The sequence below is a fragment of the Crocuta crocuta genome, unplaced genomic scaffold, assembly GCF_008692635.1.
Source record: "Crocuta crocuta isolate KB4526 unplaced genomic scaffold, BGI_CrCroc_1.0 scaffold98, whole genome shotgun sequence".
In the NCBI taxonomy this organism is placed as follows: domain Eukaryota; kingdom Metazoa; phylum Chordata; class Mammalia; order Carnivora; family Hyaenidae; genus Crocuta; species Crocuta crocuta.
Genome location: NW_027532593.1, coordinates 101,075 through 116,402, shown reverse-complemented (window position 1 = coordinate 116,402; position 15,328 = coordinate 101,075). Strand labels below are relative to the sequence as shown.

General features: G+C 38.9%; 1 long non-coding RNA gene across 6 annotated transcripts in view; it reads right to left on the bottom strand.

Moving 5' to 3' along the window:
- Positions 1–11,908: 11,908 nt before the first annotated feature.
- The window catches only part of LOC144244597 (uncharacterized), an 80,022-nt gene continuing 76,602 nt past the window's right edge, over positions 11,909–15,328 (bottom strand). For all 6 annotated transcript variants that reach the window (XR_013338996.1, XR_013338989.1, XR_013338994.1 and 3 more), the window contains 2 exons: positions 13,286–13,373; positions 11,909–12,172 (listed from right to left, as the gene is read on the bottom strand). This is a non-coding gene — a long non-coding RNA (uncharacterized LOC144244597). The remainder of the gene's footprint in view (positions 12,173–13,285; positions 13,374–15,328) is intronic.

The following is a 15,328-nucleotide window of genomic DNA, read 5'->3' as shown; positions in this document are numbered from 1 at the left end:
CTAAAACCTTTTAGGGGCTTCACAGTATTTAGTCTTAATTAAATACCCTCTCTTTATTCCATGACCGTATTTTATAACTTAATTTTTTTGCAATTGTATAAACTAGTAATTGAGTCCCAGTCCTGGATCTGTAGTGTATTGACATAATGAGCTGATACTCTTTAAATGTGGACCTGTAAGGAGATACTATGGTGTGCCGTATTGTGCTTTTTAGCCCGTTTTCCGCTCTTAATTAGCATTTACCAGTGAGGGTCATTTTGGCCCAAGTTATTTATGTATTAATAGCCTGTGAATATTGCAGTCCTTTTTAGATTGTATTGGTCTCAAGATGCATTCTGCAGTGAACCTGGTAAGCTGTTCACATGTATAGACTATTGAAATACTGTACTTGTACACATCTGACTGTTGACATTTTGTACTTTTTTCTAAATCCAATATTTCACAATAAAAACTTGTCAGAAAAATTTTGTATTAGCTTCCTATTGCTTCTGCAACAAATTACCAAACCTAAGTGGCTTAGCACAGCAAAGATGAATTCTCTTAGGGTTCTGGAGGCCAGAAGTCCAAAATCAGTCTCACCGGGCTGATGTCAGAGTGTTGGTAGGGCAGTTCCTTCTGGAGGCTCTAGGGGAGAACCTTTCTTCATGCCTTTTCCAACTTCCGGGAATTGTATTCCTTGCATTCTTTGGAATTCTTCCTCCTTCTGCAAAGCCAAAAAATGTAGCATCTTCAAGTCTCTCTTCCTGTCACCCTGTCTTCTCTCTTTGGTCATCTTGTCTCCCTCTGCTCCCTCTTATTCTTCTTAAGGACATCGTTGGGTCCACCTGGGTGATTGGGAATCTCCCTATGTCAAATCCTTAATCACTTATATATTCCCTATTGTCACATAAGGTAATATTCACAGAGGTTAGAACATGGACCTCTTGGAGGGCCATTACTGAGCCTACTGGGAGCTTCATCTGCACTTTCCCAGAATGAGGCTTTAAACAGCAGATTTGTGATAATTGGCTGAAGCAAACAAATTCAGTTTTGCTACATGGTCTGTAAGACTGCCTTCACGTAACTGTTACTGAGACATTTAATTGAGATATTTTCAAAGCAACAATAAAGCAAATCAAGCCATATGTAGTTACGGTTTTGCAAACTTTGGAACATGACTAAAACTATGCACTGTTGTTTGACAATGAGTTAAAGACCTGATTCTTTATAGTTTACTTGGGGAGACCATAAATGTGAAAAAACAGCTGGAACTTAACCTTGGTATTATATAAAGTGTAATAAGCTAATGGCTTTAGCAAGGGCATCTAAGAATTGTGGTTAAGATTAGTCTAAGTCATTGCTTTCTCAAACTTGAGCATACATCAGTCACAGGGAGGGATGGGGGATTTTGTGAGGTACATGCTGCTGGGCCTCTGCCCCAGTTTCTTGAGTCCATAAATCTGGGATTGATCCCAAGAATTTGCATTTCTGAGTTTCCAGGCAATGCTGGTGCTTCTGGCTTAAAGCCCACACTCTGAAAACAAGGGGTATATAAAACAAGGCACGGGAAGTCTTCGGGGATTAATGAGTAGAAGAAATTTTGAGAAGAACTGGGGAGTGAACTTGGAAAAATTACTTGGAGCTACACTTTCAAGGCAGTTTGGGTAGTCTCTACTAGAGTTTGAAAAGGAAATGATGTAAGACCAGATAATTTAACACTTTGATAAGATTGTAGGTATCATTTTCTCCAGCTGCTTTATATTATAGCCAAGGAAGTAGAGCAGGAAATGGTAAATGACCTGAGTATTGACTTATTAATGTCTTGCCATTTTCCAAAAAATTTGAGGTAGCTTGGTTTAAGTGGCTTGTACCTAGACAGTTGGCTGCACAACTGACAACCAGTATTACAGAGACATGTGTATGGTTGTCCTGTCAGACATAGCTAAGCAGTTGAGGACGATGAAGTCATTAGTTGAATGTCGGATGGAGAAGACAAGCTTATGGGCAGAGGAAAATCTCAATTCTAAGCAATGTCTCAGCATATAAGGTGCAGAATTTGCTTTTTAATTGACAAGGGGATAGTAGATGACAAGCCCAGTGTTTTTTCTCTCCTGTTTGATGCTGATATAACTGCATTTGGAATTTTTGTGCCAGTCACTACTTTTCAAGAAAAAATACGTGCTGAGAAGTTACATGATTAGAGGGTTGAAAACTATATTTTGACTAAAATGATTGGCTTGTTTCTAAAATAAAGGCCAACAATCCTATAGAAACTGAGCCAGAGAAATGAGTAGACCAATCAAAGGGAAACTGCAAATGGTTTTTAACCATGTGAAAAGATTACCTATTCATAATAAGAAAAAAAAATTAAGAAAAATAAAATTAAAAGTGTATGAAGTGAACCATTTCTCTATAGGTTTGCAATATTCCAAATCTGACAACATACTTTCTTAACATAAGTTATAGGGAAACAGTCTCCAACATTCCCTGGTGGTCATTGCAAAATAGCCCTATGTAGTTTTAATAGCTGGCAGCATTATATACATACACAGTGATGCTTTGACCTAGCAATCCAGTTTCTAGGGATCTATCCCAAACACAGTCTTACAAAAAATGAAAAGACATGCGCAACTCAGAAAACAGAAACAGAAAACAATCGAAATTAAGGGATTAGTTAAAAAAAAAAACTGGTACATCCATTTAATGGAATCTATGTAGCTGTAAAATTTACTCAGCTACTTACTACTCACTAGGTTGTTAAGAGAAAGGCAAACTAGAGGAAAGTATGTTGTAGTGTGTCAAGAAGGGGAGTGCCGTACACACATTGTGAAAGTATCTGCTTATATTTTTCAAAAATTGAGGGCTTAACCATAATCGTTTAAATGATTACCAGTTAGGCATGAGGGAGAAACTATGTTGGAGGAGACACAGAGGCTAGAGTTCTTTGAACATACCACGTTTTGTTGATTTGACTTTGGAGTCAAAAAATTAATATTTTTACAAGATTATAAAACCATCTTTAAAGTTTTTAACAATTTTTATTTGAGTATACTTGACACAGTTTCAGGTATACAACATAGTGATTAGACAAGTTTATGTGTTACACTGTCTACACTCACGAGTGTAGCTACCACATGTCACCATACAACGAACACTATGACAGCCTCATCAACTACACTCCTGATGCTGTGCCTTTTATTCCCATGACTAATTCATTCCATACCCGGAAGGCGGTATCTCCAACTCCCCTTCACCCATAAAATAAAACAATCTAAAAACAAAAAAAGAAAGAAAACAAATGTATCTAAATATATAGCCAGTTGGTACCATAACCACACAGAAGACTATTCTAATTGCTATAAAATGCAATAACTTGTACCTCCTTAGTGGGATATGTTCCAAAGTAAAAGAAGAACTGCAAAAGTAATTTTACACGGTTGACCAAAATCATATTGTCGGTGGCAGGGTCAGTATTGTTATTCTGAAATTAATGTGTGGGGTAAGATTTTGTGGAATAAAGCAAATGAATAATTATGGGATATTCTATTATTCCATTTGTTGGCTCAGTACTGGGGTTCTTGACTAAAAAGGAAAGAGATATAAATGTAAGTTCAGCAAAAATCTTTGTAGTCATGCTTTTAATTAGAATTACCAGTACAAACTCAAGATATTTTACCTAAGAAAAAAATAGACATGTTTAGTAGAAAAGTATGCACCATTTTGTCATGCCAGTTAGTTAATAAAAACTACCAAAGACTATTTAGTATGCTTTCAAAAAGACTCAGAAGCCAATTGGAAGACTGCACAATTTGAGTATCAGTATAGAAAATCATAACCACAATGGGTTGAAACACTGACTACGTTTTAAATACATGAGTTCAAAATGATACTAAATAGACAAATACACCATACCAAAAAAACAAAGCAGTAATTGCTCACCATTAGGGGATGCTAGAGAGCTAACTCGTTATTTCAAAAATTGGTAAATAAATAGAAAAGAAACAATATTGACTACAGTTCTCAGATAAACTGTACATCTGGGTAGGTACGTAGTAAATGAGGGATACATTCTCTTTTGAAGAGGGATTCCAGCTAATAAGTGAAAAAGGAATGGTAAAATTGCAATATCACCATTTTGCAACTTCTAATGAACTGAATGAGATAATAAACATTATTCATGCTTAGGTTAGCTGCTCAAAATACACAAAGAGACCCATTCTTAGCATCACATGCTTTCTTATCGAGGAACATACTCCTACGCATATTTTTTTCCAGAAAAGAATCAAACATAGATATGATCAAACATGTACCAATTTTCAGGAAATAGGACACAGTCTGTGGTAAATGACAGTGAAGGGATGCGATCGGCATATTGTTTCTTTGGTAAGTTGCAAGGGGAAGAAAGTGATGGAGGGAGCCTATAGAGTGAGAGGTACCGAGGTGATCCCAACCAATCACAATGTGTGGACGTTGAATCAAAGAAAACTTAGAAACTGAAAAAAAAAATCACTTACAATGCAACTGGAAATTTAAATATTTATTTAATGACATTAAGGAATTAGTATTAATTAACTTTTGAAGTGTGATAATGGTATTTTGTAGCTACGTTTAATTTTTTATTGAGATATAATTAACATCTAACAGTTTCAAGTATGCAACGTAATATTTGTATAATTTGCAAATATGTTTAATGTTTTAAAATTTTCATAATATTTATTTTTGAGAGACAGAGTATGAGCGGGAAAGGGACAGAGAAAGAGGGAGACACAGAATCGGAAACAGGCTCCAGGCTCGGAGCTGTCAGCACAGAGCCCAATGCGGGGCTCGAACCCACAAACTGAGATCATGACCTGAACCGAAGTCGGACACTTAACTGACTGCTAAGTCCCAAATAAGTTTAATTTTTTAGGGAGTCTTTCTAGCGACACAAAACTACTTACGGTGAAATACCTTGATGTTTGGTATTCTTCAAAATAATACAGGGAGCGAGGTAGATGGGAATGTAAATGAAACAAGATTGCAGGTGAGTTGTTAATTATGGGAACTGAGTAACTGGTATCTGGCAATTCATTAAACTATTCAGTTTAACTATGTAAGTTAAAGGTTTTTTCATAATAAAAAGTAACACAATCACCATCACCCCTGCCAAATTATAACTCAGTTGATAAACGTGCTCACAGAAAAAAAACAGGGGAGGTAGAACAATACAAAAAATGAGTAGAAATAAAGGTGGAAAAGACCACCTATATGTACCAAAATAGTTTTGTACATTTTTTATGGAATTATCCATAAGTAATGGCTATGATCATGTTACAGTATAATTTTGATTGCTGTTTCCACCCTTCACTTCCTAGATAAGCTCATTAAATATTCTCTATAAGCTAATGACCCAAATATATATCAACAGCCTGGTCATCTCTCCTAATTTCCAGACTATATATCCAGTGCAGCTTGACATCTCCATTTGGGTGTCTAAACAGCCTTTCAAATGTAACATGCCCGCCTTTGTGTGATCCTGATCTACACCTCTAAGTCCAAACAAATCCCCAGCCAGCTCCTCCTGCTGTCTTCCTATCTCAGTTGATGGCAACTTGATTCTAGTTATTTAGGCAAACATTCTTGATGTCATCCTTGGCTTTTCTTTCTCTCCATATCTATTCCTTCAAATTTTTGGTCAGCTTTTCACTTCAAAATATATCCAGAATTTAACCAGTTTTTACTATCTCCATTCCTAATGAGTATCTCTGTTGCCTGCTGGCCATTTCATAACAGAGAAGCAGAGTGAGTCTGTTAAATGATGTCTTATCATGTCATCCATCTATTCCAATGGTTCTCAGCTGTGTGTTATTTTGCTTCCTTGGGGACATTTGGCAATGTCTGCAGACATTTTCCTCCGTCAAGACTGGTGTTTGCTGGGGGTGGGATGGTACTGACGTCAACTAAGTATAGGTCAGAGATGCTGCTAAACATCCTACAATGCACAGAACACCCCTCCACAAAAAGATTAACCAGCCCTAAATGCCAACAATGCTGAGCTTGAGAAACCTTGTGCTACTCAAAACCCTGAGATGGTGTTTACATCTCAACTCTTACAATGGCCTAAAAAGCTTTGAACTTAACACAAGTCTTTTTACTACAGTACAGCTTTACTGCCCATCAGTGAAGCAGCTATTACTTCCTCTTTTCTTCTTTAATTCCATGATTTAAATATTAAAGAGGAAATGAAATAAACGTATTTGAGATTTTACTGTTTTTGCTTAAATTCCTATTTATGCCCACTAGGTGGAGCACTTCACTGCTAAATAATGGCACACCAGTTGCACTGGCAGAAAGGCCGTGGCATTATTGTGGTAAGAGCCAGCATTCCCTAACGCCCCTTTTTAATAAATTTTGTTATGATAAGTAGCAATTATTTTTTCACAATTCCACAATACAATTTTTCAATTCAGTCAACGGATTAGTTCATGAAGAGTTTGTCTTCAAACAGATTTTGAATTCAGAAGCCTTTTTAAAATAGTTGCTTTAAAGATTTCTGTCTTGAATTTTTGGGCACATATCTCTTTCGCGCTAAAGCCAGTCCCACTTTCGCACTAAGTACAATCTTTGTTAGGTCTTTCCTCCTTCTACCTGTGAAGGAGTTCCGGCACCCAGTACAGGGCCAACATAATGGGTCAAGGAATCAACAGAAGCCCACCATGGCCAACTAAGAAATGTTTCTCCGAAAGATTTGACAGGGACACAGCCGAGACAGAATTGTCCATTTCAACAGCACAGTGGAGTCCTGGGGCTATATAGTACACAGCCTGTGTGGCCATGAATGATGGTGGCCTGGGATTCGGAGTGCCCACTAGTCATGCCCTAGGTCAAGCTGCTGCATGTACTGGATGACTCCTAAATGATCATTTTTTTTGCAGATTCTGCTAATTTTTGCACATTTCGCATGACATGGATTTTTCTTTGAGAGGGTTATTAAGGCTTCCCTAATTCATTAGTAATGGGTTGGATCTACCAGATGTCAGGAGCTCATAAGGACTGGGCCATTCAGCTTCTACTGAAAACTCCTCTTTTTATATTGTCAGTGCAGCTAGAAAAATCATCTCTCCTTTGCCTATGGAACAGCCAACCAAACTGCTAATAGAGTCTGCATTCTTATCACTTTACATCATTTTCAAATTATCTTACATTCTTTTCTAATATAAATTTTATTAGTACACGTTGACAGTTTAAAAATGGCTGCAGGAATTCAGGTGCATCTCTTAGAAATCATTTCCAATGAATGACAGGCATTTTATAGAATGTTTTCTTTACATCACCTTGTGATTCCTTCAACACAGCAGCACTGAGCAAACAGAAGCAACATGCAGGCTTCTGTTGTCATTGGCTGCCTGCTCCTATGGTTACCAAGATGGGCCCACGAAGCTTGATCATCCTTGTCAGTAAAGTGGCCTGGTTCTTAGACTATAAATATCAGAATGGCTGTACAGAGTAAAGGGACGAAAGGGCATTTGTCAGTATTTAGTCTCTCTTTTAGGTAAAGAAATATGAGGATGTTGTGATATAAATTATTTTTAAAACATAAAGCACTATATGTTTTCTGTGTTCTTCAAATAACTGTTCTCAATCCACCTGCCTCAAAGTACCTCTGGGGAGCGTCTGAAGAGTGCAAAACAAACATTTGAATTAGGAATTGGGTGATGAATTCAGTTAGTGCATCTAGATCATTTGTGACAGGACATGAGATTAAAAGTCATGACTGAGACACTAAGACTCAATAGACAGCATATTCCAAAGTGAGATGGCCCGTCCTCATTGAAGACTTGTAGAAAAGGAGGTCCCTGGAAACCCGGGACACAATTCTTCAACCTCTCCCCAACATAAAGGGTCTAAAAACGTTGAGAGTGGTACCTAGGAGAAGAATTTTTTTGGCTTTGTAGCCAAAGAATTTTTTGTAATTGAGCTACAAGCCCTTCCTCTTCTCAGAAGGAAGTACATGTGGGCTGTAGCCCTTCAAAAAGGGGATCTTCAGTGATTCACTTGAAGAACTTGATATGTTCCCTGCCACGGTGTGGACAGAAAAGACTGGTGTCTGACTTCTCCCTGGAATATTGCACACATGCTAGATACAGCTGGCATGGCTCGCTTCTCTGAGGGCACCAACAAAGGAAATGTTGCCATATCAAGATTAATTTCCATTCCCAGAGATTATGAGGTCAAGGATGTCTGAGTAGTATTTCCAGTTGTGGGAAATGTGATTCAACCAGCTTAGAGTTGTTCCAAATTTTGCCCAAGAGAGCTGCTTCAGGTAGTTAGGAGATGAGCAGTGAGGTGAGTCCAGCAAAGAATCTTCACTGAACAGGGCACCTGGGTGACTCTTCATTGAATAGTCAAAAGGAAAACCTGGGCTTTAAGGCCACACAGTGAGCCTTAGGAAGGTATCTTGCCCAAGTCATGGAAAGTACAATAAAAAGTTCCCAGTGGTATGGAAGAAGATCTCAAAAGAAGGTACCAATGCTGCCGCAGCCACCTGTCCTGTCACAGGATATCAGCTCTGAACATTTGCCAAAATCAGAGAGTGAGGCCGTCTTATAATAATATCACTAAGAACTCCCACTCTGCTAACTACCCTTGCATCTCCCTGCTTTGATGCTAGCTGGGTCAGAACACTGGCAAGGCACAGAAGAGGCCAGATCTTAGCAGGAGGAAAGAGATCATGATCTCTCTACTGACTGCAAGTAGCTGGCCCACAGCATCCTCAGCTGGAGAAGAGAAGACATCTTCACTTGAAAATTGTAAAGTTTTCATTAATATGTAGGTGTGATAGCTATCTCCAAAAATTAGCCCATAATCACACCTTCCAGTATTCACACCCTCATGTAGTCCCCTCCTACACTGACTCTGGGATGGCCCTGTGTCTTCCTGTAACCAATATAATGCAAAGGAAGTGATGCTGTGCCGGTTCTGGGCTTAAGCTACAAGGAGGTCTGGTCATTTACAATGTTGTGTCACTGGGGAATCTTTCGTGCAAGAAGGCCAGTTATGCTGCTAAAGAGACCATCTGGAAAGGAAAGCCTGAAACTGCACAGAGAAGGAAAGGAGACCGGCTGCTTCACTCAAGTTTAAGGTCAATCTTATTTCATCTATATCTATACCCAGTTTCCCCCCATTTATCTTGAAGCAAATCCTAATCATCATATAATTTCATTTGTAAATATTTTAGTATGTGTATCTAAATGAAAAAGATTCTAAAAACATAGCTCTTAATCCCATTATCACTTAAAAGTCATAATCTCTTAGTATTATTATCAGTGTTCAAATTTTCCTAATTTTTCATCTGTTAAAATTAAGATCTATATAAGAGCCATATAGAATTTTACAAAAGTGGAGCCAGCAAATGGAGAGACTTCCCAGTAGTGAGCTGGTCCACCCCACAGAGATCTTACAAGGCTCAGGACTTGGAGGTGCCAGGCCCTGTGGAAGTTGGGAATGAGGCACGGAACTGAAAATAAGATTGTTTGAAGGTGTGCAGCAAACAAAAGAAAGCTTGAGTTCAGAACTCAGCAATATCAGGCATCGTGGGTGGCTAAGGTGAGAGGCAGACAAGAAAGCAGGGAATGAGTGAGAGTCTACATTCAGAAAACAAGACCAGCTCTCTAGCCACTCTCCCTGTCCAGGACATCAGAAGCCTGAGAATGAATAAAACAGGATACAAATATGCAAGGACAGAGTAAAGAGGCTAGGAAAGCACAGCAGGTATGACATGCTAACAGATACTGTGGAAGGGAGAAAGCTGGTGGATGCCAACTTAGCCAAATGAAAACAGCTGAAACTTACACGCCGGCAAAAAGGGTGCCAACAATGAGGCTTCACTTTGCAGGACCCAGCAAAGACCGGGGAATTGGAGACGGCGAGGACGGCTTAATGAAGTTTGATTGAAATTCAGAGTATTTGAATCCTTCCTCTACCACCATAAAGCCAGGCATCTAGAGGTTTATTTTCCAGAAAAATTGAAGCCCAAGACACTCTGGACTTAGTGATGATGAGTATAGCCTGGGGTCAGAGTGAGTCACTTTATTAGCAATAGGGATTCCATTAAATTCCTCATAGTGAATCGTAAGATCTCTCTGTTTCTTTAGCTGGCCCTTCCATCACAGCCACTCAGGGTATTGCACTGAGGTGAGTTTGAGAGGATTTAGCTCTCTAAAGGGAACAGGCATGACAAGAACTAGGGTGGTTACTAATAAGAAACCATCACAAAATTTAGTGGCATGCAACAGAAACCATTTATTATGCTACTGGTTCTGTGGATCAGGATTTCAGACAGGCTATTCTCTAATAAAACTTAAGTGGAGATGTTTGTCTCTGCTTTATAACACCTGAATCTCACCTGGGAACACTCAACCACCTGGAGCAACTCAAATGACTAGAGACTGGAATCATCTAGAAACTTCTTCAATCATGGGTTTGGTGCTTGGTGAGATGGTGTAAAGACTGTGCTCAACCAGGACTGTCAACTAGAATGCCTACATGCAGTCCCCATGTAGTAAGAGCTTCTAACAGCATGGTGGACCAGTCCAGCAAAGAAAATAGGAGATCCCTGGCCATTTATGATCCAGCTTTGCCTGTCATATTGTGTCACTTCTGCTGTCAAAGAAGTCAAAACTCACCCAGATTCAAGCGGGCATAGGCATCATTTTTCAATAGAAGGAGTGTCAAAGAATTTGTAGCCAGGTTTTAAAGCCACCACAGATAATCACGAAAGAAGTAGACAAATGGTCAGTGGCTTATCAGGGAAATGAAAGCAGAAGGCCAGAGAAAAATCAGACTAGCCCTGGTTGATAAGGGTTATGGTAACAAACATAACTTCCCAAACCATCTCCTGGTGCCTGAAGCTGGCCTAGTCAGCTCTAGCTCCAGAGTTTCAGGGAAGAGCATCCAGGGCTCTGGGGAGCTGGGAAGATCAGGGAAGGTCAGTATGGGGTGAACCTCTGGAGCCCTATCAACCACAAGCTCAGCAGTACTTTGTTTAGACCCTGACTCAGGAGGATAACAAGGGAAATTTGAACATTGATGATACTGAAGATTACCGGTAATTTTGGAGTATGATAATGACATTATTGTTAGGTTAAAAATGATATTATTTTGTTTTAAAAAAGAGTCCTTATTTTTTCACAAAAGTGCTAAAGTCAGTACAGATAAAATAATATGAAGTATTGGATTTACTTCCAAATAACCCAGTGAGGGAAGGAGAAGGAGATGGGACTATATATGAAACAAGACTGGCTATATAATTACAGAAATGGGGGATTGTTATACTATTTTCTCCTCTTTTGCATATGTTTTTTTTTTTTTCTAGGAGAGAGAGAGCGAGAGAGACAACGTGAGCAGGGGAGGGTCAGAAAGAGAGGGAGACACAGACTCTGAAACAGGCTCCAGGCTCTGAGCTGGCAGTCAGCACAGAGCCTGATGCGGGGCTCGAACCCACGAACCGCGAGATCATGACCTAAGCGAAAGTCGGACGCTTAACCGACTAAGCCACCCAGGCGCCCCTCCTCTTTTGCATATGTTTGAAAACTTTCACACTGGAAAAAAAATATTGTTTATTTATTTTGAGAGAGCTAGAGCGAGACCACAGGGAGGGGGCAGTGAGAGAGAGAGAAAGAGAGAGAGAATCCCAAACAGTCCCCTCACTGTCAGCATGAGCCTGACATGGGGCTGGAACCCATGAACCATGATATCATGACCTGAGCTGAAATCAAGGGTCAGAGGCTCAACCAACTGAGCCACTCAGGTGTCCCCGCATTGAGTTTTTTTTTTAATTTACACACGTACGCATATAAATGGGAATTAACCTCTAAAATAGATTTGCCTTATTTTATTTGTTTGTTTATACTTTTTATTTAAAGATTTTATTTTTAAGCAATCTCTACACCCAACATGAGGGTCAAATGTACAACCCTTACATCAAGAGTCTGATGCTCCAATGACTGAGCCAGCGAGGTGCCCCTGCATTTGCCTTACTTAAAAGAGCAATGAGGGGGGGCTCCTGGGTGGCTTTGGCTCAGGTCATGATCTTGCGGTTGGTGGGTTCAAGCCTCTCCTTGGGCTCTGTGCTGACGGCTCGGAGCCTGGAGCTTGCTTCGGATTCTGTGTCTCCCTTTCTCTCTGTCCCTCCCCCATGCACGCTCTGTCTCTCCTTCAAAAATAAATAAAAACATTATATTAAAAAAAAGAGCAATGAGGAACTTCTAATATTAATATATTAGTAAATTTGCATTTACTTAAGTTAATTTTTATTTTATAGATAGCAATAAGTGTAGCACTTTATATTTTATGAAACTCTTTGACTTTTACAACAATTCCATGAGGTAGGCAGCTAAAAGTATAGAGAGATAAAGGGATATATTTAAGGTCACACAGGTAGTATATAGGGGACCCAAGTCTCAAACTTGAGGTTTTGGCTTTGTAACTTGTTACCATTACGTCATAATTTACTGTGCAGCAGTGGTTCATAGCATTTAGGGGTTATGTGATACTTTGATAATCTGATTAAATCTAAAAAACCTCTTCCCGGAAAAATATATATGTGCACACACCCAAAAATGTGGTAAGAATTTTCAGCGATGGAGAGCTTCATGGCTCCTAAGAACATGCTTGTTAGTCAATTACATTTCTCTTTTATTTGCTGTCATTACCCAGCCATCAGAGTTCTAGCTTCTTTCTTCATGCAATTAGCTGCATCAGACCTGTTCTCTTGCTTTCCTTCCTTCCATCTTTGCACTGACCATGAGGATATATTCACTTAGCCCTAAATCAGCAGCCCCAGAAAAAGCTATTTCGTTTTGTAACGTTTAACTTAATGTTCCCTGTATTTCTATAGTGTCTAGTTCAAAACTCTCAATCCCAAGATATTCAGATTGGCCATAATCTACTACTGAAATCGTACCTTCTCTGGGTAGCTTTTCCCATGGCATGGAGAATTATTCCCTCTTCTGTGTTCCTATAGCACTCTGAGCATGTCTCTATCAATATTATATCTCTATTATAATGATCTATATTATAATGATCTAGTTACACATCGTGCTCCTCCAGGAGACTGTGAGCTCCTTGAGACTGGTAACCATATTCACTCATACCTAGGGGATAGCTAACACAGGGCATGACACATGGTAAGCATGAAATAAATGTTTCTGAATTAATAAGCAAATTACTCCAGACATCCTATTTACAAATAAAATAGTAAAAAAATTTTGATTAAAAATTAAACAACATAAAATAACAAAAGCAATAAGAACAAGAACAAACTAACCTATAAAAACTTGCCAGGTATATTATCCCTTGGAAGTCAATTAAGTAGGAATTGTTTTGAATGCTTCCTTCTACTGCTCTTCTGGTGACTGGAAGTCAAGAGATATAGTTTGATTTAATATTATTAAAGCTTCCTAGTTTTATTAACTACCTACCTGGAGATTATTTGAAGACTTAATCTAATTAAGATATTAACTCCCAATGACTGGCCAAGAGGCCTTTGTTCCTACCTGTATTTATTAAATGTACTCTTTCGGGTTAAACAACAAAGGCAGAACTGTTGTCTCCAGAAGGTGTCTGCTAAAAAGAACAGATGTTACCTTGGTCAAAAGCAATAAACCTTGAGCTAGTCTCCCACCATCAACGAAGTGTGGCCCACAAATATGGTCCCTGAATGGGGAGTTGGACTCCGAACAGATGGGTAATTAGTCAGGAAATTCTGTTGAGAGACGTTTTGGAAAGAATGAGGGGCATGATGTACTGCATGGGGACTCCAGAACCAAGAATGTGGATGAGGAACAGCAGTGAGGCAGAGGGATGCTGCTAAGTGAAAAGGACACATAGCCTTTTAAGTGAAAATTCTGCCAACATGACCAAAGTAGGATTTCTTTGACTGTTTATTCTTTGGTTTTCCTTAAATCTGGTTAATGATGAAAAGGGATTACTGTGGTCTTCAGAGGGGAAGGTTAAGTCTTTTGTAGATTAATGTGATTTTTACTTAAGTCATAAAACCATTTTGTCTGCAGTGTAACAGCAATTAAAACAAAATGTTTGACTTACACCTCCAAATATGATGAAGTAACTGAGATTAGATTTCCTCTTCTACCAAAACCACTAGAAAATTGGACAGAAATACAATAAACTGTCTTTAGACTTTGGACAACAGATAATGCCGGCCTGTGATCCTTGACAGAAAGTTAAAAATAAAGCAATATGAGGTTACTCTTTCAATTATTCTAGTTTTCTGTACTTTCTGGATGGAAACTTATGGCAAGACAGCCTAAGTAGAGATTAGCAGACTTGTTGTGTGGAGGACCCAGAAATCAGAAGTTGAGGGGGTAGTTGGCATTTGTAGGTCAGTGAACTGGAGAGTAGAAAGCCATGCAGAGAAAGAGCACCAGAAGCTTGCATAGAGATACACTTGAGTCTATTATTATATACTAATCTATGCAGAGCATGAAAACTCCTCCCAGCCAAGCAACAAACCACAAGGGAGCTGTAAAATCAATAATTTTCGGAGATCATACTTGACTGAAAGCTATTTGAGTTTCAAGTAGTCAAAGTAGTGAGGCCTCATTTAACATTAAATAGGGACCCCAGAAGGTTAACACATCAGTAGTAGGGCTAGACTAACCCAAGAGAAAAGGCTACTCTAGATATTCCTAAAACGTTAAAAACAAACTTTAAAATGATCACGTTCATCTTTGATTGCTTGCCAAGATAAACACACTTTCATGGAAGAAGACAAAATCTAGGCATGCAGATTGTAACAAGTCATGGTTCCCAGCATCCAATAAACATTACTAGACATGGGGGCACCTGGGTGGCTCAGTTGGTTAAGCATCTGACTCTTGATTTCTGCTCAGGTCATGATCTTGCAGTTCATGAGATTGATCCCTGAGCATTGGGCTCAACCCGACAGCACAGAGCCTGCATGGGATCCTCCCTCTCCCCCTCTCTCTCTGCTCCTCCCCTGCTCATATACCTTCTCTCTCAAAATAAATAAATAAACTTAAAAAAATTAATTACTAGACATGTAAACAAACAAGAAAATGTGAGGCATCACCAGGAAAAAAATAAGTCAGTAGTGAAAACCTAGAAATGATGAAGACGGAATTAACATATAATAGCCTTAAAATTGTTCTAAGCAAATGGACCAAAAGAATTAAATAAAACCATGAAATTAGTGAGGAGAGAAGTAGAAAATGTTTAAAAGGAAACAAGTGGGACTCCAAGAATGAGATATCAATGTCTACAATAAACATGTTACAGGATAAAGGCAACAAAAGACTGGATGGTGTAGAAGAAAAGATTAGTGAAGCTA